General features: G+C 42.7%; 1 protein-coding gene and 1 pseudogene across 2 annotated transcripts in view; both read right to left on the bottom strand.

The window, feature by feature from the left end:
- SOCS5 (suppressor of cytokine signaling 5) overlaps nt 1-24,827 on the bottom strand; it is a 240,537-nt gene that overhangs the window by 123,585 nt on the left and 92,125 nt on the right. The window lies entirely within an intron of this gene.
- On the bottom strand, nt 2,964-3,082 carry LOC141141732 (5S ribosomal RNA; annotated as a pseudogene).

Raw genomic sequence — 24,827 nt, 5'->3', positions numbered from 1 at the left:
GGCGCTTGGGGATTCGTTGGGGCACAAAAGATATTTGGATATATAGATAATAGATAGATAGATCTATTATATATAAACACACCTGAGCTCATCTCTTCACCACACACAGCCACAAAAGGCAAGAGAATTCTTGTTGGGCAGTGTATTAGTGCTCGGACGAACACACTTAGACCGAATTTTAATGGTTCAAATTGGTCGGCCCTCACGCATGTTCACTTCATCAAATCTGGCCCTCTTTGAAAAAAGTTTGGATACCCCTGCTGTATACCAGATTGGAAGAAGAGGAGTGGTCTTGGGCCGCAGCGTTAAGGTCCCCTGTCCCTCAAAACTGGGGTAATCCATGTTGCGCTACCACTGAGGAAGCCACTTGGTAATTTTGGGTTCCCTGTTCTGCCCTTCCACTGCACCCTCGGCCCCTCTGAGACACCTGGTTGATTGAATCACTACAGACACACGTAGCAACACCAGCATATAACACCTTTCACCTTATTGTAGGATATAAGCAATAAACGAATACACACCTGCTTAGTGGTAGACACTATCTGACTATAATTAAGAACTTGCATAAATGACAAATAAAGTGCAGCTCACTAAGAAGAGTAGAACTGCCCTCAGGTAATAAAGGTAAACAAATATATCTATATAAGCAGCTGTATATCAATACCAGAAAAAATTGGATTTTTATAACAGCTTACCTGTAAAATCCTTTTCTTTTGAAGTACATCAGAGCCATAGTAATCACTATGTGGGTTATAGTCCACCTTCAGGTGCTGGACACTGGCACACCCTAAACAGGAAGTTGCCTCCCAATATAACCCCCCCCCCCCACTACTGGGAGTATCTCAGTTTTGTAGCAAAGCAATAAACGTGTATACTAGAAAGAGGGGCGGGACCTCTGTGTCCCGCAATGTACTTCAAAAGAAAAGGATTTTTCAGGTAAGCTGTTATAAAAATCCTATTTTCTTTAATCGTACATCACGGGACACAGTGCCATAGTAATTACTATGTGGGATGTCCCAGAGCAATGCCAACTGAGAGGAGGGAAACACAACCAAAGTAGGGCACCATGAGATCAGAGGATTTATACTGCTGCCTGCAGTACACTGCGCCTAAAGGCGACATCCTCATGTCTTTTTACATCCACCAGATAGAATCTGGTAAATGTATGGATTGAAGACCAATTTGCGGCCTTGCAGAATTGAGCCATGGAGGCTTGGTGATGCACTGCCCACGAAGCACTAACAGCCCTAGAGGAGTGCGCTTTGATTTGAGAGAGTAGAACTACCTCTTTAAACCATAAGCTTGAACGATTACGTGTCAAATCCATTTAGAAATGATAGGTTTCGATGCTGCCTGTCCTCTTTTAGGACCTTCAGGCAACATGAACAAAACATCCGTTTTCTGAATCTGAGCAGTCGCCTTTAAGTAGACTTTCACTGCTCTCTCCACATCAAGAGAATGTAGTGATTTTTCTTCCATAGAACAGGGTTCTGGAAAAATGAAGGTAGCACAATATCCTGGTTTAGAGAAAAAACTGATATTACCTTTGATAAAAAGTTACGATGAGGACGCAATACTACCTTATCCTTATGAACAATAAAAATATGGCTCTTTACAAGAAAGAGCAGCCAATTCTGATACCCTTCTTGCAGCAGATATGGTTACCAGAAAAAATAGTTTCCTTGTCAAAAAAGGACCAAGGGAATATACCGTATTGGCCCCAAAAAAGGCTATTTTGTAATGCCGACAAAACTAAAGTCAAGTCCCAAGGGTTCAGGGGTTACCTAACCATAGATTATTTCGCGTTACCCCCTGAATAGAGTTACGAACCTAAGAATGCGAAGCAAGTGGTCGTCGAAATACCGATAAGGCTGAGACTTGACCTTTGAAAGTACTCAAGGCCAGCCTTATTTCTCACCCCAATCTGCAGAAAGTCAAGGAATCTACCTTTGTCCTATTTCCTGGGGTGCAACTCCTGATTTCACACTAGGAGACACATGTTTTCCAGACTCCATAATATATAATTATGGAGACCGGCTCCCTTGCATTAACCAAGGTAGAAACTACTGAACCTGACAGCCCACGCTTTTTCAGAGTGTGGGTCTCAATAGCCAGACCGTTAAATTTAGCGCTTGTAAAGTAGGATGGAGCACCGGACCTTGCGAGAGAAGGTCTGGCCATGATGGTAGGGTCCATGGGACCCCCTACTGCCATCTTTACGATCTCTGCATACCAAGATTTCCTGGGCCCTGCTGGGGGGCCATAAGAATCAACGACTTCCCTTCCTGCTTGATCCTGCGAAGTCGTGGACGCAGGCAGAATAGGAGGGAATGCATAAATCAGCGAGAACCGATTCCACGGGAATAGCAAAGCATCTGTTCCGCATGCTAGCGGATCCTTTGTTCTCGACACAAAGTTGTCGATTTCTTTGTTGAACCTGGACGGCAAGATCTATGTCTGGGATCCCCCATTTTTGACATATTGACAGGAAGATATCGGGGTGAAGGAACCAGTCTCCGGGGAACAACTGCTGGCGACTCAAGTAGTCCGCCTGCCAATTTTCTTTTTCTAGAATGAAGACTGCCGATAGGCAAAGTACATTGTCTTCTGCTCAAGATAGGATATGATTCACCTTTCTCTGGGCCGCACAGCTTCTTGTGCTCCCTTGGTGATTAGAGGCCACTGCTGTGACATTGTCGGATTGAATCCTGGCAGGACAATACCATAAACTGAACGTTCAGGCCCTCAGGACCAAGAGCTCGTCCTGAATTTCTAAAATGTCAATAGGCAAGGCCATTTCTGATCTGGGCCACTTCTCTTGGACAGTTGCCTCTTCCAGGACTTTTCCCCAACCTAAACAAAAAAGGTTGGAATATGTTGTTACCACTTCCCAGGTAAAGTAAAGTATTTTCCCCTTAGTAGATTTTTGGATATGAACCATAAACTGAGGCTCCGGCGCACCCAGCCTACAGCACCTGGTATTTCCAGGTGGTCTCTCATCTGGGTACTAACCAGGCCCGACCCTGCTTAGCCTCCATGATCAAACAAGATCGTATGCTATCAGGACGATGTGGCCGTAGGCTTTGGAGTCAGACACATTGGGAATGTAGAGCTTGAACCCTTTGTTCCAAGCCGATAGGATACTGTTTTGCAGCAGTCTCGAATGAAACTGAGCATAAGGAACGGCCTCGAATGAAGCCACCATCTTTCCCAACAACCTCATGCAAAGTTGAATAGAAGTTCATCTTGCTTTGACCACCTAAATCAGTTCCTTTATGGCACTGATCTTTGTCTGGGGTAAGAATACCCTTTTCTGGGTGAACCTATGATCAGACCCAAGTATTTTAGCCGCCTTCATGGTTTTAAAGAAGACTTCTCCTAGGTTGAGAATTCGACCTAGATATTCTAGGTAGTTGAATGTGGTGACCATACTTTGGTCTAAGCGAGCTACCGACTGGTCTATCAAGAACAGATTGACTAGGTAAACCATAATCGTTATACCTTGGGCCCTTAATCTGGCTAGAAGAGGGGCCAGAACCTTTGTAAACCCTCAAGGTGCAGTAGCTGGGCCAGAAAGCAGAGCTACACACTGAAAATGAAGATTTTCCACCTTGAAAAGTAGATATTACTAGTGAGTGAGGAAATAGGCATATGGAGATATGCATCTGTGATGTCAATGGACGCCAGAAGTTTTCCTCCTTGTAGGATGGAGACAACTGATTTGGATCGACTCCATAAGAAAAAAAAAAAAAAAAAAAAAAAAAAAAAAAGAGTGGTTTTATTCAGGAATTGAATTTAGATTGAGATCCAGAATGTCCATTCAGATTTGGCACTGTGAAAAAAAGGAGGTTTGAATCAAACTCTGTTCTTACATGGGGACCCCCATGATCACTTTTTTCTTTCTCTGGATCCTTAGAAACGTTTGATCTGAGAAAAAGAGGAAACGGGAACTCTTGGAACTCCAGTTTGTACCCTGGAGCTATTGAGGAAGTCCCCCTTTTGTCTCGACACTCTTCCTGCCAGATCCTTGAGAACTGCAGTATTCCCCCTATTCGATTGAACCTGACGGTGGAAGCCGCTGTGACTGCCTGGAGGCTGATGCCTCTGGCACAAGAGAAGGAGCTTTAAAACGAAAATACATTGACTCCTTTTCTAAAATGGCAAAAGGGGTGCTTTCCACTAGAATTTCTTTGGATGTATTATCCAAAACATCCCCAAATAGCTGTTTCACCACAAAAAGGAAGATTAGCCAGGAGCTTCTTACAAGGCGCTTAGTGAAGGGCGCAAGGCCTGAAGTATAGAATCTCTCATAGCAACTATTGCAAACATAAAGCTGCCTCCTGGGCCTGCTCAGCAGGATAACTTTGAACACCTGTTTAAACTGGTCTCTCAACAATTAAGCAATTACTGTCAGCGCAGGCTGAAACAATCTGCCAGAGAAAAAAAAAAAAGTGTTTTTTTTTTCAATAGGAATTCCACCTTTTTATCCGTTGGATCCCTAAGCATTTGAGCATTGTCTGCCGGACAAGTCAAACCAATTCAGAGGATATAGCAGCGTTAATTGCTGGTATACCCTACTTAGTGAATTTCCTCCACCATAGGTTAAAGTGTGAAAACGTTTTAGGAGGGGAAAAAATGCTTATCTGAGTGATCCTCTCAGATACAAAAAAGCTTTTTCAGCAATGAATGGACAGGAAAAGGCATGCACAGCTTGAGGAGGCTTTAGTGAACCCAAACACTCAGTTAAGGGTACATAAATGCGTAGCGATCATTCAGCAAGAAATTGCACCATCCATCTTAAGATTGGAACAGATGATTCTCCCGCATTTGACACCTCAGAAGAGGAGTCATCAGCCTCACCACGGTCCCCTGAGGGATTTCATCTTCTTCTGCCCCTAGTTCCTCAGTTTGCTTGGTAATGGAAGAGAACCTGTTGCATTTTGACACTCACTGGGATGTGATTAAAGTTGCTAAACTTTTTTTTTTTAATTATCATAAAATAAACAGGTGTTGAAAACAGTTGAAGACATTTCATGGCCCTGATGCTCACTTTGACCAGCCACCCCCTCTCAGGGGAGGATACCATTTGTAGAGATAAGTAGGCTTTCCAGAGCTTTAGGGAGACCCTTTTACCTCGTTTTTGGGGGTGTTTCAACCCCTCCTTCTGACCATAGCCCGATGCACAATGCAGAGTAACTACCAGAAGAAATCGCATCTACTGCTTGAGCAATAGTCCAGCTACTGCCGGTGCTATTAATGCTCAGCCTGATGCAAACAGTAAATGTGCCAATGACCCTGGCTTGAAGAAGGAACCAATCAGTAGTTCTGAAACGTGTCCCATTTTGATGACATATTTCTTGTTTGCGGTCCATGCTGGTTGTTGTCCCCTCCCGCTGACATCATTCCCGGGATTCATGCTCCATGCTGACTCAGACGACGCGATTGCTTCACCAGTGTTCCCAGAGCCTGGGGTGTTCACCTGCTGGTTATCCTGGGACCTTCTGCTGCTGCATATCATTATCCCTGGAAAGCTGTGATACACTGGTGGGACCTCCTGATGCCGGATCACCTGCTTCATACATCCATGTTATGCCTCTTCTTATCCTTGATTCTGTAAGTGTTTTTAAACTTGTTTGGGGATATTAAAAGTTTTAATTCTGCACTTAGATGCACCTTTTTTTCTTTTATTTGTTTTCTATTAGAGATTGCTTCCCTCTGAGTGCAGCCCTAAGTGTTTGAAGACCACTTCATCCATCCAATAAAGACACTAACTGCCTGGTCCTGACATTCTGAGCGCCCTTGACATACGTTTTTTATTGTAGGCCTGTAATTCTTAGCAATAACACACTTAAATCTGTCCACAAAGAGTCTAGTAGATATCCTGGGTATGATGAAGTTTGAAACACAAAATCATAAATTATAATATAATAAATAAATATAAAAATAATTATAAAAAATAATATAATAAAATAAATTTCCCCACGTGTCACTATCGCTCAATTCTGCAAGTGTTCTAATTTACTATCGCTGTTTTCTAGCTGGTCTAAAACCACTTTTGATATGTAAAGGGACACTTTTTGGTTGTTATGGACAATCTCCAGTTTCCAGGCAGAAAAAACAGTGTATATATATATATATATATATATATATATATATATATATATATATATATATATATATATATATATATATATATATATATATTTATTATAAAACTGCATGCAGGGCATAGGACAAAGCACTGGAGACAAAAGGGATGTGAAATGATTTCATACATATGTAATCCGTAAGCGTTATACAATACATAATGTAATCTGTAAGCGTTATGAATTTTCACTTTTTTTAATTTGCTGCCAGGCTCCACCCCCTTGCGTCGCGACACTCGCAGGGAACAGAGCCCGGCAAAGAGACGCCGCAGACTCCTGGGGACAAGGTAAGTACACCGTACCAGGATCCTGAGATGTAATCCCAAGTGTGGCTCGGGGTTACTGCTAATGGTGGTGAAATTTAACCCGAGCAACACTCAGGAAAACCGCCAGGGAGGCAGAACTCAGTCAAGTGATTGGCAGACCATTGTTCCTAATATTTAGGAGCAGTCTGCTGACTGGAATGGTACCAGCTGATTGGAGGAAAGCCAATGTAGCACCAATATTTAAAAATGGGCCAAGATATATCCTGGGAAACTACAGACCAGTTAGCCTATCATCAATAGTTTGCAAGCTCTTGGAGGGGATAAGGGACTATATACAAAATTTTAGTAATAAAAACTAATCATTAGCAGTAATCAGCATGGATTCATGAAGAATCGAATCGCTTTTGCCAAACTAAAATTATTAACCTTCTATGAGGTAGTAAGCTGCCATCTAGATAAAAGAAGGGCTGTAGACATGTATCTGGATTTTGCAAAAGCATTTGATACAGTTCCCAATAAAAATTTACTAAGGTCTGTCGGACCATAGGGTGAGTACCTGGACTGAAAACTGATCAGGGGGGCGAGTCCAGAGGGTGGTGATAAAGGGGGAGTACTCTGAACGGTCTGGCGTGGAAAGTGGGGTTCCCCAGGGTCCTGGGACCAATCCCATTTAACTTAGTCATAAACCATCTGGTGGATGGGATAAACAGCTTAATCTCAGTATTTGCAGACGATGCAAAGCGAAGCAGGGCAATAAATTCTTCGCAGGATGTGGAAACCTTACAAGAAGGCCTAAACAAATTAATAGGGTGGGCAACAACATGACAAATGAGGTTTAATGTTGAAAAATGTAAAATGATGCATTTGGGTGCCAAAAATATGAATGCAATCTATACACTGAGGGGGGGAACCTCTGGGGGAATCTAGGATGGAAAAGGACCTGGGGGTCTATGTAGATGACAGGCTCAGCAATGGCATGCAATGCCAAGCTGCTGCAGGCAAAGCCAACAGAATATTGGCATGCATTAAAAAGGGGATTAACTCCAGAGATAAAACGGTAATTCTCCCACTCTACAAGACTCTGGTGCGGCCGCACCTGGAGTATGCCGTCCAGTTCTGGGCATCAGTCCTCAGGAGGGAAGTGCTGGAACTGGAGAGGGTCCAGAGAAGTGCAACAAAGCTAATAAAAGGGACAGGAGGATCTCAGCTACGAGGCAAGACAGCAAGCATTGAACTTGTTCTCTCTGGAGAAGAGACGTTTGAGAAGGGATATGATTTCAATTTACAAATACCGTACTGGTGACCCTATAATAGGGAAAAAACTTATGTGCAAGGGAATTTAAAAAGACACATGGCCATTCACTAAAATTAGAAGAGAAGTGGTTTAATCTTAAACTGCGTAGAGGGTTCTTTGCTGTAAGAGAGGTAAGGATGTGGAATTCTCTTCCACAAGCAGTGGTTTCAGCGGGGCGCATCGATAATATCAAAAAACTATTAGACAGACACCTAAACGACCACAACAGACAGGGATATACAATGTAACCTTAACATAAAAGCCCACATACAGGTTGGCCTTGATGGGTAGCATCCAGATCTGTATTCTGGAAAGGACTCCGTTCCTTTCACCAGGGATGGTGCTAGGCTGTGTGGCTTTCCTTCTAGTGGCGCAATGCAGCGGGGTTCTCTCTCTCCGATGGAGTCCTATCAGCAAAATCCTCTCCCTCTGGAGTCTTGGGTGCACTTCCCCAAAAGCTCTCCCGGGCTTCTAGCTCTGTCCCCCTCCACTTCAGCTGGGCATGCTGGGAGCTACAGTTTCTTCCCTTAGGGTTGCAATGTCTAGTACTCGGAACTACATGTCCCAAGATCCTCCTCTCTGCTTCTTTTTGTGTTTTCCCCTGGCCAATAAGGATGAGGGGGAAGAAACAGTCAGCGCCACTCGAGTACAGCGGCGAGAGGAGGAGATGAAGTGGGAAAAGAAGAGCCCACAGCTGCTCTCTCTCCACACAGAGACACAGCCGCTCTGGCGGGGAGAGCAAGTGGGAGGGGGATCCGCGGCAACTGGAACCCGCTACATGCAATAGGTAAATTAGGCGGCCGTGAGGCCTAAGGCAACCGCCTAATTAAAGAGCCGCCTCTGATCACAGATATAGGTAATTTACCCATCTGAGTATTAAAATGTACCATTTTTTGTCATAAAAGTAAGAGGGCAACATAAAACTAGTGCAATATTTGACACGGTTGGATGAAGTAACGCATAAAAATCTGGTTGGATGATTGTAGTAGCAATTCTCAATGTGCTCTTCAGATATTTTGGAGTGTTTCATCCTTGAAAATAGTTGCTCACAAATATAGGTGCTGACAAAAACCGATGACATAATTAAAACGTGATTGTGAAGAGTGGGAGATTTTTTTTTGGAAGCTAACATTTTTAAGTCACCATGCACACTAGCTTATTTTTAAAGTTCCTAGCAGCTGCTTTGAGCATTTTTTTCCCTCTAGAAGCAAATGGTGTTATCCTAGGTGTCCATGAAGCACTTTTTAAGCTTCAGCCTTTAGGAGCAGGAATAAAAGAGCATTTTTTTTTTGTGTGTTTTTTTAGAACAGTTTGCCAGCGGAAAAAAAATCTGACAGCTCCTAGAAACTCCTAAATGCTGCTAACCTCTGCTAAGCACCAGTTTCCATCTTTCTTTTCTTTTTTAGTCAGGGGCCCGCTGGCATCATGAACAACCAGTGTCTAGCTGAATGTAAACAAAATTGACAGCACAAAAAAAAAAAAAAAAAAAAAAAAAACAGCGTGAGGCCCTTTTGGGTCTGGTACAGCTATGAACTGCTTGCTGACTGTATAACAGATACACGACGGATCACGTATGTGCGCAAACCAATCAATATGCGCCTTTTTGAGGTTTTTTTTTTACCAAAAATTATGTAGCAGCATACATATTGACCTAAATGTATAAAGATTTTTTTTATTATTATTATTGGATTGTTCTTACTTTCTGCTATAAAACCTTTTTTTTTTTTTTTTTTTTCCTTCAAATACCACCAAAAGAAAGCTCTAAAGTATTTGTGGGGAAAAGGACATACATTTTACTTGGGTAGTGTCACACAATCGCGCAATTGTCAAAGTAACGCAGTGTCATATCACAAAAAATTGCATGGTAATTGCCTGGTCATAAAGGGGGATACATCTTCTGGTGGTTAAGTGGAACCCTACGCCCCCCAGAAAAAAATAAAGAGAAAAAAAGCCCATTGGGGTCCCTCTCAAATCCTTACCAGACCCTGAAGGGCCTAGTATGGATTGGGGGGCACCATGCTGTTTTTCTCTCAATTTTTTTTTTATTGCCAGCGATGATTTAATTTACATTCAGCTGTCAGCGAGGAACCCCACTAACAACTGATGAGTCACCCACTCCTTAACGAAACCGCTACTAAACACTGCAAAAAAGCGCTACATATATTAGTGTTTGTTGAGAAGTTTGAGCATCTAAGGCCCCTTTCACACGATCGGACCGTTCAGGTCCGCCTGTCAGTTTTGATGGTGGACCTGAACGGGCGCTCCATGTTAGTCTATGGAGCGTCGGATGTCAGCGGAGACATGTCCGCTGACATCCGACCCGGTCCGATCCGTTGAAAAGCAGACGGATGGCTCTACGTCCAGGTCCGTCGCTGGCGGATCGGATCAGGGGAGATCTGACGAAAACGGACACGCTGTCCGTTTTCGTCCGATCCCTCCATAGGTGGCAGCGGCGCCTGACAAGCCCCTCCCCGCTCAGTAAGCAGAGAGGGACCTGTCATCCGCCGGCTCAGCGGAGATCAACGGACTGATCTCCTGCTGAGCTGGCGGACCGAGGCGGGCTCCGTAGAAACGGAGCCCGCCTCGTGTGAAAGGGGCCATAGTGTGCATAGAGCCAAAAAGTCCGGTAAAAAGACAAATTTATGTTTGTCCGCAAGTTTACAGTTTTGTGTTGAGTCGCATTCAAATTCAATCATGGGCCCCCAAGCTGATATAGAGCACTCTTTTTATATCCTAGATAGGGAAGATATGCGATTAACCTCCTTAGCGGTATTCCTGAGTTTGGCTCGGGGTGAATTTTCAGTACCATTAGCGGTAGCCCCGAGCCAGACTCGGGATTGCATTGCAGGATCCAGGCAAAGTTATTTACCTTGTCCCCAGGATCCTGCGATGTCTCCCCGTTGTGTGCGCGAGCTGTGTCCTCTGCTCGATTTATCACAGTGCTGGGCTCCGTTCCTTGCGAGCGTCGTGACGCACGGGGACGGAGCCCGGCACCATATTCAAAAAGTGAAAAAGAAAAAAAAAAAAAAAAAAAAACAAAGAACACTGTAATCTTACAGATTACATTACTGTATCAAATTATTTCACATCCCTTTTGTCCCTAATGCTTTGTCCAGTGTCCTGCATGCACGTATTATATATACACTGTTCTTTCTGCCTGGAAACTTGAGATTGTCCATAGCAACCAAAAAGTGTCCCTTTATGTCAAAAGCGGTTTTAGACCAGCTAGAAAACAGCGATAGTAAATTAGAATCACTTGCAGAATTGAGCGATAGTGATTTGTGGGAAAATTCGTCACCAAACACTGAAAGTAACGACAGCGACAATTCTGCAACTGAGCAAATTTCAGTGTTTTTGATTTGATTACATTTTATTATATTATTAGTTATAAATATTTATAGTTAATTATAATTTATGATTTCGTGTTTCAAACTTCATCATACTCGGGATGTCTACTAGACTCTTGTTTGGACAGATTCAAGTGTGTTATTCCTAAGAATTACAGGCCTACAATATAAAACGCCAAATTTACCAGCAAAAAAAAAGTACCGCTTTCAGCATCAAAAATCTGACATAATCATACCGCCTGGGAGGTTAAAGGAAGGTGTACATCATACCCTGAAAATATATGAGATGTTTTTATATACACATCTCTTTTGTATATTGTAAATTTTTGCTGCAAACATTTGAAAACCTTAATAAAATATTGAAAAATAAATAAATCCCCAATTCATATCCACCATGGGCCGCAGGTTGGGCACCCCTGAGTTACACTGTTCATTTTGAGAACATGAGGATATTGACTAGTTGTCAGAAAGGAACAAAAAAGTCTATGTAGAGCCACACTTTTGTATTCCAGTATGTAAATGGTGGACATTGGAAAGAACGGAAATAAGAAAAAAAAATGAGTTCATGAACACAGCTTTATAAGAGGCAACCAGTACATTTTCGAACAATCATATTTTAATTGCACTCTTAAGGGTCAGACAACTAAAAACACATGAAGTATTCCAGATTATGAAAAGCAGATTTACCAATTTCAAGGTATTTGGAAAAAGTCAACACAAGTAGGGGGATGAAATGTGTCTGATAAAAATGCATAGATCCTAAGCCAAGTATTATGTGGGAGGTCAATTACAGCAATTATGCAGAATTAAAGAGCATGTAGGCCCAGATCACAACACTGAAATAAAAAAGGTATACAAGGCACAGGCAGCAAGAGGGGAAAAAAGTCAGGGTTGCATAGAGATTGACCATCTCAGAACAAAAATTTCAGAGGGTTATTACAGTTAACAGCCAATAGAAGTTGGTTACAATATACTGATAATGTATTGGAAGCAGCCATCTTTGGGGTCTGATCGAACAATAAAAGCCTACCAATCATCTAAAAGATTTTCATACATGGGCAGATTATTAGCCAATAAAAGTTCGTGTAGATCTTCAACAACAACAGAGGCTCACAAATTTCTGTTCCTACATTTGGGATATAAAAAGAGGTTGTATAAGGGGCACATCTGTGCTTCTCTGTCCCTCATACAATTTTTTTCTACTGTTCCCTGCATGGTACAGGCATTTGGTATCTAGATTGCCAATGGCCGTTTCAGTCATCTATGCCTGTAGCCAAAACATATCAGGCAACCCATCTGCCAATGCATGGTCACATTAAAGAGCAACTTTGGCCAAGCTATGGACAAATCTTTACACATTCGTAACAAGCAATAACTTGGCTTCAGAACAAAACGGTCACTGCATTTGTATCTGCAGCCACTTGGCCAATTCATCCTCAAACCTCTAATCTCTCAGGGGTCATCCACACATGCTTTGGTCTCTGAAGTGAAATCCATGTTTGGATTGCTTTTTTTTTTTTTTTTTTTTTGAGAGCATTTAACAGGTGGTGAGGAGGTGCCGTAATCTCCTCCTCACTTCCCGCTTTAAACCCTTGATTGCCATGCCCGCGGCCTCTGCTGTTAAGGGGCAGTAAAAACATGTCTCAAGCACAGGGTTTTACTGCCCCTCAACCGTTAGTGTGAACAAAGCCCTAAGGTGGGCGGAAGCGCATCAAAACACGGGACACGTTTGCAATGCCATCATTTCTTAAAGTGTTACTAAACCCACAACAGTAAAATCAGTCTGTATATGCAGAATAGCATGAATTTTCAGATTACTGGGTTTAGTAACACTTTAATGTCAACTGTCGTGCCACAAAACCCAAAAATTCCCAAAAGAACTTCTAGAACTTTTTTCAGGCGACACGCCGAGCGATTTGGTTTGCAGTGCAACAATCGCGGCAGAATCGCACCATGTTTGGAGGTGCCATTAAGAAATAATGGCATCGCAAATGAGTCTCGCATTTCACTGCGATTTCAAAATGGCAAAACAGATGCAGGCGCACAGGAAAGGGGAGAGAGACCAGTGCTGTGACCAGTCTATCTTCTTCACAGCTTTTCTTGTTGTGTAAACCGCTGGGTGTTTTTTTTTTTTTTCCCCAGACCTGCAAGGTAAAGGCATATTTATGTGAAACTTACCTGAAAACAAAGCCCTCCAGCGATGCAATCGCTGGAGGCAGCGTCCATCTTCACCCGTCTTTCTTCCGAGTCTGCAGACTCAGGCTGTGCATGGGCGGGAAAGCCATCATTCACGGCACAGGTATCTAGAGGAACGGCACGGGTGGCTGTTTGTTCAGAGCGCATGCACCGATGACATCATCAGCTGCATGTAATGTAAATATCTCCTAAACAGTACACGTTTAGGAGATATTTACAGTACCTACTAGGCAAGCCTTTTTATAGGAACAAATTATTCCTTTGAGTTTTCTTCCACTTTAAGGTATAAAGGCTTACCTTGTAGGTACAGATATATTTACTATGTGCACTTCGCTCTCATGCACATGCGCGGGAGTGACATTGCGGCTCGGCCAGTCAAACAGTGGCTGCACGCCAACCCGAAGGAAGACCGGGTGAAGATGGAAGCCCAGTAAGCGGTGACAGCTCGCCACTGGAGGGCTTCGCTTTCAGATAAGTCTTTCATAATGTGCTAGTATGCAATGCATACTAGCACATTATGACATTTGCAGGGAGATTTTTTTGTGGTATACTACTGCTTTAAAGTGTTACTAAACCCAGGACCCTGCATTCACTATATCTGGTCTCCCACAGTACACAGAAATGCAATTATTTTAGTAAATATGAACTGCTAAATACCTTTTCTCATCAGCAGTATAAAGCAGTCTTGTGACTTCTATCAGTGTCCAGCCAAGCACTGGTAAAGCTTGTAGGAGTTTTGTGACTGTGCTATGAGACTGCAGGACCCCTGACCCTCTGTCTGAACAGTGCTGATTGGCCCTGTGCTGATCACATGCACCCTCCCAAGAAAAAAAAAAACTCTAGCAATACACATCAAACTGAACATGTGCAGCCTAACTCCATAGACTCTTATCAGGAAATAATTAGGAGTCAGTGGAAGAAGGGAAGGATCGGAGAAGACAGAATCAAACAGCCTTTTTACACAATGCAGAGGCCCTTTAGGCCCCTTTCACACAGGCTTTCCAATCAGGTCCGCCTATCAGTTTTTCAGGCGGACCTGATCGGACCCTCCATTCATCTCTATGGATCGGTGGATGTCAGCGGTGACATGTCCGCTGACATCCGCCGATATTCAATCCGATCCTCTCCTTGAAATCCAGACGGATGGTGACCCTGTTTTCCATCCGTCTGGCAAATCGGATGAAAACGGAGAGGTGGTCCGTTTTCATCTGATCTCCCCATAGAGGAAAGCAGGGCTCTGATAGGTCAGTTTCTGCACAGGGAGCGGAGACGAACCTGTCATCCGCCTGCTCGATCCCCCGCTGAGCAAAGCAGAGTCCCTCAGGCGGACTGCCTGTGTGAAAGAGCCCTTAGGTTCCACAGTAAGTATAACAAGCATGCTTTACTACATATACAGACTGATTTACCGTTGTGGGTTTAGTAACACTAAGTGTGGATGGATTTCTCCTCAGTGCCTGCAGCTACAGAGGTCAGTGGTTGACACTTTTCGAATGTATTACTTCTTGTTAAGAAGGTGCAAATATCTGAATGCTCTAGCAGGTGATAGGTACTGATATAGATCCAAATGAACCATCTGAACTTTTTAGAAATTAAAAAGAGTCAGATTTTGTGCTATGAAGTGTTTTTTTTGCTTCTTTCTTAACCCACAACACAGTACCGTCACCAGTTCCTGAAACAGTTAAGCCATATTCTCAATCATAGGCTCAGACCACAAAATGACTGCTTCTGTTGTAGAAGGGCAACAATATACTTTATGCTCAGACAGACACAGAAATGTACAAGAAAGAACACATTAACGTTTTACAATGCTCATCTAAAAAGAGCATTTCCAACACTGCTCCATGCCACTGCCTGACAGCGGCATAGTACATTATTTACCCCCGACTTAGCCAAAAGGGGGTTACACTTTAAAGTGCCAATGCAGTCTTTAAAAAAATATTTACAGTTGAAGATAATGCACAGTACCTTAAAAAACACCTTTGAACTAGGATTCAAAGTTTTCACGAAAGAGGGAGAACAAAGTCATATAAATCTGATGCATTTTCATAGATGGAATACTGCAGATGCAATGTGGAGTAATGCAAGAAATCTGTACCAAGGCATTTATTACAATTCTATTATCAAACCACAGTGGCTATAAAAGGCTGACTTTTTTCAGATTGTAAAGAATAAATATCTAGCATCTCAGGAGGGTTACTTACATTGGCCATGCATTACACAATTTCCTTGTAAAATTTTCCTTTAAGCCCCCCATAAACTATTCAAAGCGATGATAAGGCCCCTTTCACACTGAGGCACTTCTAAACTGCCAGTACAACACTGAGCGCTTTTGAAGAGCTTTCCATTAATTTCAATGGAGAGAGGTGTTTTTTCACCGTCCTGCCAGCGCACTGCACGAGTGTGAAAGTATTTATTGATTTTAATTGAAATAGTTTTTTGTGAGCTTTTCAGGCGCTTTTTTTTTTACCGTGAAAGCGCCTGAAAAGCGCCTCAGTATGAAAGGAGTCTTAGAGATTTGAACCATGTATGGGCAGGCTTAATGTACCCAAGTTGATCCATCAGTGAGCGGTAATGATGTGCAGTAACCTCTAACAACCAATCAGTGAATGTGGACAAATCAATGAGCCTGGAGTGCAAACCAATATACGCTTGTGTTTTTTTTTTTACCAAAAATATGTAGAAGAATATATATCGGCCTAAGCTGATGAAGACTTTTTTTTGGATATTTATTATAGCAAAAAGTACAAAATATTGTGTTTTTTCAAAATTGTCGCTTTTTTAGAGCGCAAAGAATAAAAAAAATGCAGAGGTGATCTAATACCACCAAAAGAAAGCTTTATTTGTGGGTAAAAAAGGACATACATTTTGTTTTGGTACAACATCACACGAGCACGCAATTGTCAGTTAAAGTAACGCAGTGCCGTATCGCAAAAAATGGCCTGGTCGCTAAGGGGCAAATCCTTACGGAGCTGAAGTGGTCAATAACTTTTTTTTTTTTTTTTAGATAAAGTCAAGATGGCTCAAATCTCAGCCGGTTCACGGAACTGACCAAGATTCGAACAACGTATGGGCAGCCTTAATGTACTCAAAGTTGATCGTTCAACTTGGGTACAACCAGCCTGCAGAGTTTTCAATATGGTTTGTGTTGATGGGGCAATTGACAACCTGTGGATGCAGGAAAGAGATTTGCTCCATCTATGGCCTGCCTTAGATTTACAAAAACCATATAATATGGGAGGTCAAACCTAAACACTATCAATTTCTAGCCAATCAGGCAGGCTCTTAGTCCCCTTTCACACGACTGGACCGATCAGGTCTGCCTGTCCGTTTTTCAGGCAGACCCGTTTGGACCACCCATTATCTTCTATGGGGAGGCGGATGGCAGCAGACATGTGTCCGCTGACAGTCGCCTGGCATCCGATCCAACAAAATCTGCTGAAAACAGACGTATGGCGATACGTTAGTCATCCGTCCTGCAGGCCGGATCAGATGACAATCGGATTGAAACGGACATGCAGTCGGGTTTCCATCTGACCCCCCCCCATAGAAGAGAGCAGTCTGTCCAGGACCTGTCATCCGCCTGCTCAGTGGGAGATCAGCAGAGAGATCCCCCGCTGAGCAGGCGGATTCTGTTTGGACAGATCCGCCCTGTGTGGAAGGGGCCTTATACTACATAATTGATGGTAAATCTAAAGAAAATTGAAAAAGAAAATTGTATAAATGTATGGGGTTCAAACTGACCTAGTAATGGGAAAAAAAATATAATATATATACACATACACACTATATATATATATATATATATATATATATATATATATATATATATATATATATATATATATATATATATATATATATATATATATATATATATATATATATATATATATTTTTTTTTTTTTCCTTTTTCCTAGAAAGGCTTTGGATTGTCAGATTAAAATGGCCTATATTTTTGCACACAACTGTCAACTAGGATTCTTCCACTTATTTTTTATTTTTTAATGTAATCTAGGAAAAACTGAATTGTGTGTGAAAACATTTATAAATAGTGCGAGGAAAGGCTAGAACACCTATCAGGTTTTTACCGCTATCCAGAACTTTGTTAGACAGATTTTCCCTCGTCTAGGGCTTGTTTACATCATTTCAATTTTATTTTCCGTATGTGCTGCTCTTGCAATATTTTCTCAGAATTTCTATATGGTAAAACCATAGTCACTATGAGGGGTGATCTCTCTAACAGAGCCCCCAGACAGCAGCAAGAACCCAGAGATTCTTTTCCGTCCCCATTCTATCCAACACTTTTGAAATGTTGGCTTGTTATACACTTTAATGAAATGGATGCAAGATAATACAATGCAGACAAATAGTGATAACTAAACTTTGTCAACTAAAAGGGCAGCTCTGAATGAATGAGAGCACTCCAGTCAAGACAAAAATGTAAAAGTGATAACAATAGTTTAATATACACTTTGCATTTCATTGTTTATCATGATATATACAAGTCAGGGCTCGACAAATCCCAGGCTCACAAAAATTGCATCCTGGCGCCTGGGCTGCTGCCCGAATGCCCCCCCCCCCGCTTGCCTATTTGCAGGCCTGGGAACAGCACAGCAGGTGCCGCTGGGAAGAGAGGAGAGAGGGAAGCTTCTGCTCTCCTCCCCTTCTTGTTGCTTATCCGGAAGTGACATATATAAGGTCACTTTCAGGGCCCCGTTGACAGTTTCGCCAGCCATTGAGACTGGGAAAGAATGTAACGTGCATTGCATTTCAGTAAAGCACAGGGGAGGCATGCAGGGTATTTTTGGATCCTGGATGTCTTATTAACCGCTTGCCGACCGCCCGATCGATGGTGGCAGAATGTCACTCCTGGCTGAAACGCCGTAGCTATACAGCGGGCGCTTTGAGTATAGGGTGCGCACATGCAGGCGGCAAGATGTAGGAGCTAGTGCGCATGGCCGCCAGCTACTCACGATTGCTCCTGAGAAGGAGTGAACGGAGATCTGTCAATGCAAACAGACAGATCTTCGTTCTGTCAGGGGTGAGGAGAGCGATCTGTGGTTCCTAATGCTTAGGAACAACGATCACTCTCCTCACCCAGGCAGTTCCATTCCCCCCCCCCAGTTAGAATCACTCCCTAGGTAACACAATTAACCCCTTGATCGTCCCCTAGTGTTAACCCCTTCCCTGCCAATGACATTTATACAGTAATCAGTGGCTATTTATAGCACTGATCGCTGTCAAATAGTGTCAAAAGTATCTGATCTGTCTGCCGTAATGTGGCAGTTCTGATAAAAATCGCAGATCGCCGCCATTACTAGTAAAAAAAAAAAAAAAAAACAAAAAAAACAAAAACAAAAATCTATCCTTCATTTTGCAGATGCTATAACTTTTGCGCAAACCAATCACGCTATATGCTTATTGACGTACTGTCTACCCTCATGCGCTACGTAGAGCGCTGCGTAAACTGTCAGCGGTATATAAAATCCTGTATAATAATGGGTATCCATTTAGACAATGCAATGTTGGCTTTTATATTTTACCAATATTTTGCAGTAATTTGTGTTTTTGTGCCTAAAATGAACTTTAATGTCTTTTTTTACTGAAATTTTGCGTTTCCTAGACCTTTGCAGCAATATTGTGTCACAAAAAATGGAAATACCACCATTTTATTCTCTAGGGTGCTTCCTAAAAAAAATTTTGGGGGTTTTATGTAATCTTCAGGCCTAAAATTATTATTATTTTTTTTTTAAACGTGCAAAAAAAAAAAAAAACGCAAAAAGGGCTCTGGCACTGAAAGTGTTAAAGCATAAGTTCACTTTCGGGAACATGTTATATGTTCTACCCTTAAGCTTTGTTGGTTAAAAAAAAAAACCTAGCGCCAAACTTTAGCTGGCTCCTGGATTCAAAGCAAATTTGTCAAGCTCTGCAAAGTATTGGTGCTGTAGGTAAACTACTCCCTGCAGATCACAGATAATACATGGCAAGGGGAAAAAGAAGTAGGGTCCTTCTTCTGACAAAGATTTGTATGCACTGGAAAGCATGAGGCTCCAAGAATATTAGCCAGACGGCGGTGGCAGTTTTTGCTATTTAGCATTGCGCTATTTTAACTGGCAATTGCTCGGTCACACAACGCTGTACCCAAATGAAATCTTTCCACACAAAGCTTTCTTTTGGTTGCATTTGATCACCACTGTTTATATATATATATATATATATAAAAATTCTGTCACCAGTGCAATACAGCGGTATCATAGGACTGGTGTGGTGGTGATCAGAGACACTGACTGGTGACAATATATAAAAATCTATATACAGTATCTCACAAGAGTGAGTACACCCCTCACATTTTTGTAAATATATTATATCTTTTCATGTGACAACACTGAAGAAATGACACTTTGCTACAATGTAAAGTAGTGAGTGTACAGCTTGTATAACAGTGTAAATTTGCTGTCCCCTCAAAATAACACACACAGTCATTAATGTCTAAACCACTGGCAAAAGTGAGTACACCCCTGAAGAGAAAATGTCCAAATTGGGCCCAATTAGCCATTTTCCCACCCGGTGTCATGTGACTCGTTAGTGTTACAAGGTCTCAGGTGTGAATGGGGAGCAGGTGTGTTAAATTTGGTGTTATCGCTCTCACTCTCTCATACTGGTCACTGGAAGTTCAACATGGCACCTCATAGCAAAGAACTCTGGGGATGTGGAAAAAAAAAAAAGAAAAGAATTGTTGCTCTACATAAAGACGGCATAGGCTACAAGAAGATTGCCAAGACCCTAAAACTGAGCTGCAGCACAGTGGCCAAGACCATACAGCAGTTTAACAGGACAGGTTCCACTCAGAACAGGCCTCGCCATGGTCAACCAAAGAAGTTGAGTGCACATGCTCAGCGTCATATCCAGAGGTTGTCTTTGGGAAAATTACGTATGAGTGCTGCCAGCATTGCTGCAGAGGTTGAAGGGGTGGGGGGGTTAGCCTGTCAGTGCTCAGACCATACGCCGCACACAGCATCAAATTGGTCTGCATGGCTCTCGTCCCAAAAGGAAGCCTCTTCTAAAGATGATGCACAAGAAAGCCCACAGTTTGCTGAAAGACAAGCAGACTAAGGACATGAATTACTGGAACCATGTCCTGTGGTCTGAGAACAAGATAAACTTATTTGGTTCAGATGGTGTCAAGCGTGTGTGGCGGCAACCAGGTGAGGAGTACAAAGACAAGTGTGTCATGTCTACAGTCAAGCATGGTGGCAGGAGTGTCATGGTCTGGGGCTGCATGAGTCCTGCCGGCACTGGGGAGCTACAGTTCATTGAGGGAACCAAGAATGCCAACATGTACTGTGACATACTGAAGCCGAGCATGATCCCCTCCCTTCAGAGACTGGGCCGCAGGGCAGTATTCCAACATAACAACCCCAAACACACCTCCAAGACAACCACTGCCTTGCTAAAGAGGCTGAGGGTAAAGGTGATGGACTGGCCAAGGAGGTCTCCAGACCTAAACCCTATTGAGCATCTGTGGGGCATCCTCAAATGGAAGGTGGAGGAGCGCAAGGTCTCTAACATCCACCAGCTCTGTGATGTCATCATGAAGGAGTAGAAGAGGACTCCAGTGTCAACCTGTGAAGCTCTGGTGAACTCCATGCCCGAGAGGGTTAAGGCAGTGCTGGAAAATAATGGTGGCCACACAAAATATTGACACTTTGGGCCCAATTTGGACATTTTTAGGGGTGTACTCACTTTTGTTGCCAGCGGTTTAGACTTTAATGGCTGTGTGTTGAGTTATTTGAGGGAACAGCAAATTTACACTGTTATACAAGCTGTACACTCACTACTTTACATTGTAGCAAAGTGTCATTTCTTCAGTGTTCTCACATAGAGATAATATTTCCAAAAATGTGAGGGGTGTACTCACTTTTGTGAGATACTATATATATATATTTTTTTTTCATACTGTCAGAGTAGTTCAGTACTATTCTGAGGGGGGGGGGGGGGGGGGGTGTGATCAGGTCATCATTTATTTATTTTTCTTTTACACTAATTGCTTGTTAGTGATGATCAATGTAACAGTAAATCATTTGAATACATTCCATTCATGAATCATTGTTTACTATTATGATGCTGTGATTGGCCACAGCTACCACATGGTACAGGGAGCTGTGATTGGCCCGGGTACCATGTGATCACTGGTAACCAATCACAGATCGCACACAATTTTGATGGACTTGTGTCCAATGTAACTATGCAACGATGATGGATTCCATTCATGACTTAATTAGGCGACATGTGATCACACTGCGATAATGTGGTATCTGGGTCGATCACAGCGGCTCAATGGCACGCACCGCAATTCGCTATGTTCACCGCTGGTACGACACAGTGCCGGTTCAAGCCAACGGCCACCTGTAAATTTGCTGTTGGCTCAAGTGGTTAAATGTGAGCCATTTACACTCCATATTTAGAGATTCATTTTGTCTGGATACAAACACAGCAGGATCTTGATCATCTTTGCTAAGCAATGCTATGTTTTAGGAAATGATCCCATGATTCATAGTGAACCAAAATTAATTTTATAACTGCTTTGAGAGAGATTGAGCTTTCTTTGGTTGTATTTGTAAACCACTGGGTTTTATTTTTTTACTAAATAAAAAGGGGAAAAAAAAAAAACAAAAAAAAAAAAACACACAAAACATTTCACCCTCTGGTTTAAAACATAGCAAATGTGAAGCATGAAGATATTGAAGGGAATAAAATAGAGCACTTGGTAATGGTGCACCAGGTACATTAAAATGTACAGGTTGTATACAAAAGCAATAGGAGGTGAAAGAGTTGGTCCGCCCATCTCCAACAGGGCAGTTTACAGAAGTTGATCGATAGGTCGACTTCTGTACAACCACCCTGTGCATATATGGATCAAAATGAATCTGGTCCTTGCTGTCTGGCCCTAAAGCGGAGTTCCATGCAGAAATGGAACTTCTGCGGATCGGATTCCCCCCACCTTCCGGTGCCACATCTGGCACCTTTCAGGGAGGAGGAGTACCTGTCAAATCCAGATATCTGCTCCCAATCTTGTGCAGCAAACTCTGCAATGTCTGGCTCCTCCCCCCCCCACCTTCTGGGAGACACACAGGTCCCAGAAGACAGCAGGGACCATTCAAAAAGCACAGCACGACTCGCGCATGCACAGTAGGAAACAGACTATGAAGCTGTAAGGATGCCAATGCCTGCACCCGGAGCCGAGGGACGGGTCGGCTTCAGGTGCCGAAATTGCAGGCTCCCAGGACAGGCAAGCGTCCATATATTAAAAGTCACCAGCTGCAGTATTTGTAGCTGCTGACTCAATTTCTTTTGACCCAGGCGGAACTCCGCTTTAATGCCCCATGTCACATACAATGGGAAGATGGATATGACGGGGCTATTTTACAGAGATGAGCAAGATAAGGTAGGGTGAGGGGTAATATACAGGTCCGTTTAGAGACAGGATGGTATTGACACACATACTGTAGAGGGGTGAATGACAGTAGAGAGGTGGATTTTAGCAATGTTTGCACTGGTGCTGTATGGTGTTCAGGAGGCTCTTTTTCCTCTCAATTGGTGTGTAAGAACAATGCTTCCTGACCACCCAGTGACACATGTGTTTGCATTTTGTGATGCTGCGATTGGTTACAGCATTTACATGGTACAGAGCGACTCCCATTGGCTCTGGACCTTTTGGCAGCGATTCTCTGTATCCAATCATAACATGATCACAGGAGCTCAAGTTACTGGAAGATGTACCAGCATATTACCTTGGAACGACAGGGGAGCAGACCAGCTGTATGTGAATAGTGGCAAGTCTGCAAAAGATTAAGAAACCTACATTTGAGGGTTCTCTGCAACCTCAGCAGTATTCCCTGTCAGACTGATCCTGGAAAAAAAAAAAGTTACGGTCCAGGGTGTAGGTCACCAGACAATCTAAACAGTTTCTCTAAAAGAAGGCAGAGCATGGACCCTTACTACAAATTCCTAGCTGAATACATCAATTTAGCAAACACTAGGGTGCATGTTATGTTCTGTTTGGATAAGCTGGGCAATTATAGACAAAAGATTTCTCAAATGAGCTCCTCTGCTATGCCTTGCTCCATTGGAGGCAGAGAGAAAGTTTAGTCTGTCTTTAAAGGACCTTGCTTTGTGCACTGGTCCAAATAATTTGGTGGAGGGGGATTATGGTGTGGGGTTGGGTTTAGCCCCTTAGTTCAAGTGAAAGGAACTCTTAAGGTGTCAGCATACCAAGACATTTTGGACAATTTCATGCTGACAACTTTGTGGGAACAGTTTGGGGATGGCCCCTTCCTGTTCCAACATGAGTTTCTGGTTCTACCAGTGCACAAAGCAAGGTCCATAAAGACATGGATGGGCGACTTTGGGGTGGAGGAACTTGACTGGCCTGCACAGAATACTGACCTCAACCCAATAGAACACCTTTGGGATGAATTAGAGCAGAGACTGCGAGCCAGGCCTTCTCGTCCAACATCAGTGCCTGACCTCACAAATGCTCTTCTGGAAGAATGGTCAAACATTCCCATAGACACACTCCTAAACCTTGTGGACGGCCTTCCCAGAAGAGTTGAAGCTGTTATAGCTGCAAAGGATGGGCCAACTCAATATTGAACCCTACAGTCTAAGACTGGGATGCCATTAAAGTTCATGTGCGTGTAAAGGCAGGAGTCCCAATATTTTTGACAGTATAGTGTATGTGCCATATCTGTGGGATCCGCATGGAAGCTGGAAATCACTGTAGAAGTAGGCACTGCCAGTACAGGGATCTCCACTAGTTTCGGGGGTCCTATGCCACCATTTAGGGAACTCTGCAATTTCTCAGTGAATGCAAAGGATTCCCTGTTTGGATAAGGCGGATGGGGGACATCACAATCTCCACATCTTTCAATGGGAGAACACTTTCATTCACTGAAAAAAGCAAAGTGTTCTCCAAATGGCGCCAGTGCTGAGCAGGCACTACAGTGAACTACATGCATTTCCAGCTTCTACGGGGTCCTCAAGGGTATGACAAATGCCTACTTACATGGGTCCAAGCTGGACCAATGTAACTGGAAAAATTGCCATGCCTAAACTTCAGCTTTAATTTGTTTAACCACTTAAGGACCAAGCCTCTTTCTGAGATTTGTTGTTATAGACAAGTTTCGCTATAACTATGGAAAGAAATTACATTTCTGGGTATGTTCTGTACAGAACGCCCCCAAAAAATGTATTTTCCTGTTCCACTGAACGGGGTGTCACTGCTGTTCTCCGCCAGCTTTTGTCTCTTGTTCCAACACAGACGTCATGTGATTAAAGCAGGCACAAGGAAACAAAAGGCATTTGCAAGTTTTGACTAATTATCGACAGGTAGGACTGCAATGCAGTTTGCTAAAACCCTTCAAATGCTTATAATTGGCCTAGAGATGATTTTAATTTTCCAACAAAATTTGGAATTACACTTTAAAGGGGGATATAGAACCACACGAAAGACCTACTGTTATGTCAGCACTGGTCAAATATACATATAAATGCAATGGAAGACTACAATCTTAATACT

The sequence above is a fragment of the Aquarana catesbeiana genome, linkage group LG04 (genome assembly GCF_042186555.1).
Source record: "Aquarana catesbeiana isolate 2022-GZ linkage group LG04, ASM4218655v1, whole genome shotgun sequence".
Taxonomy (NCBI): Eukaryota; Metazoa; Chordata; class Amphibia; order Anura; family Ranidae; genus Aquarana; species Aquarana catesbeiana.
This window is presented reverse-complemented; position numbering and strand designations above follow the sequence as displayed.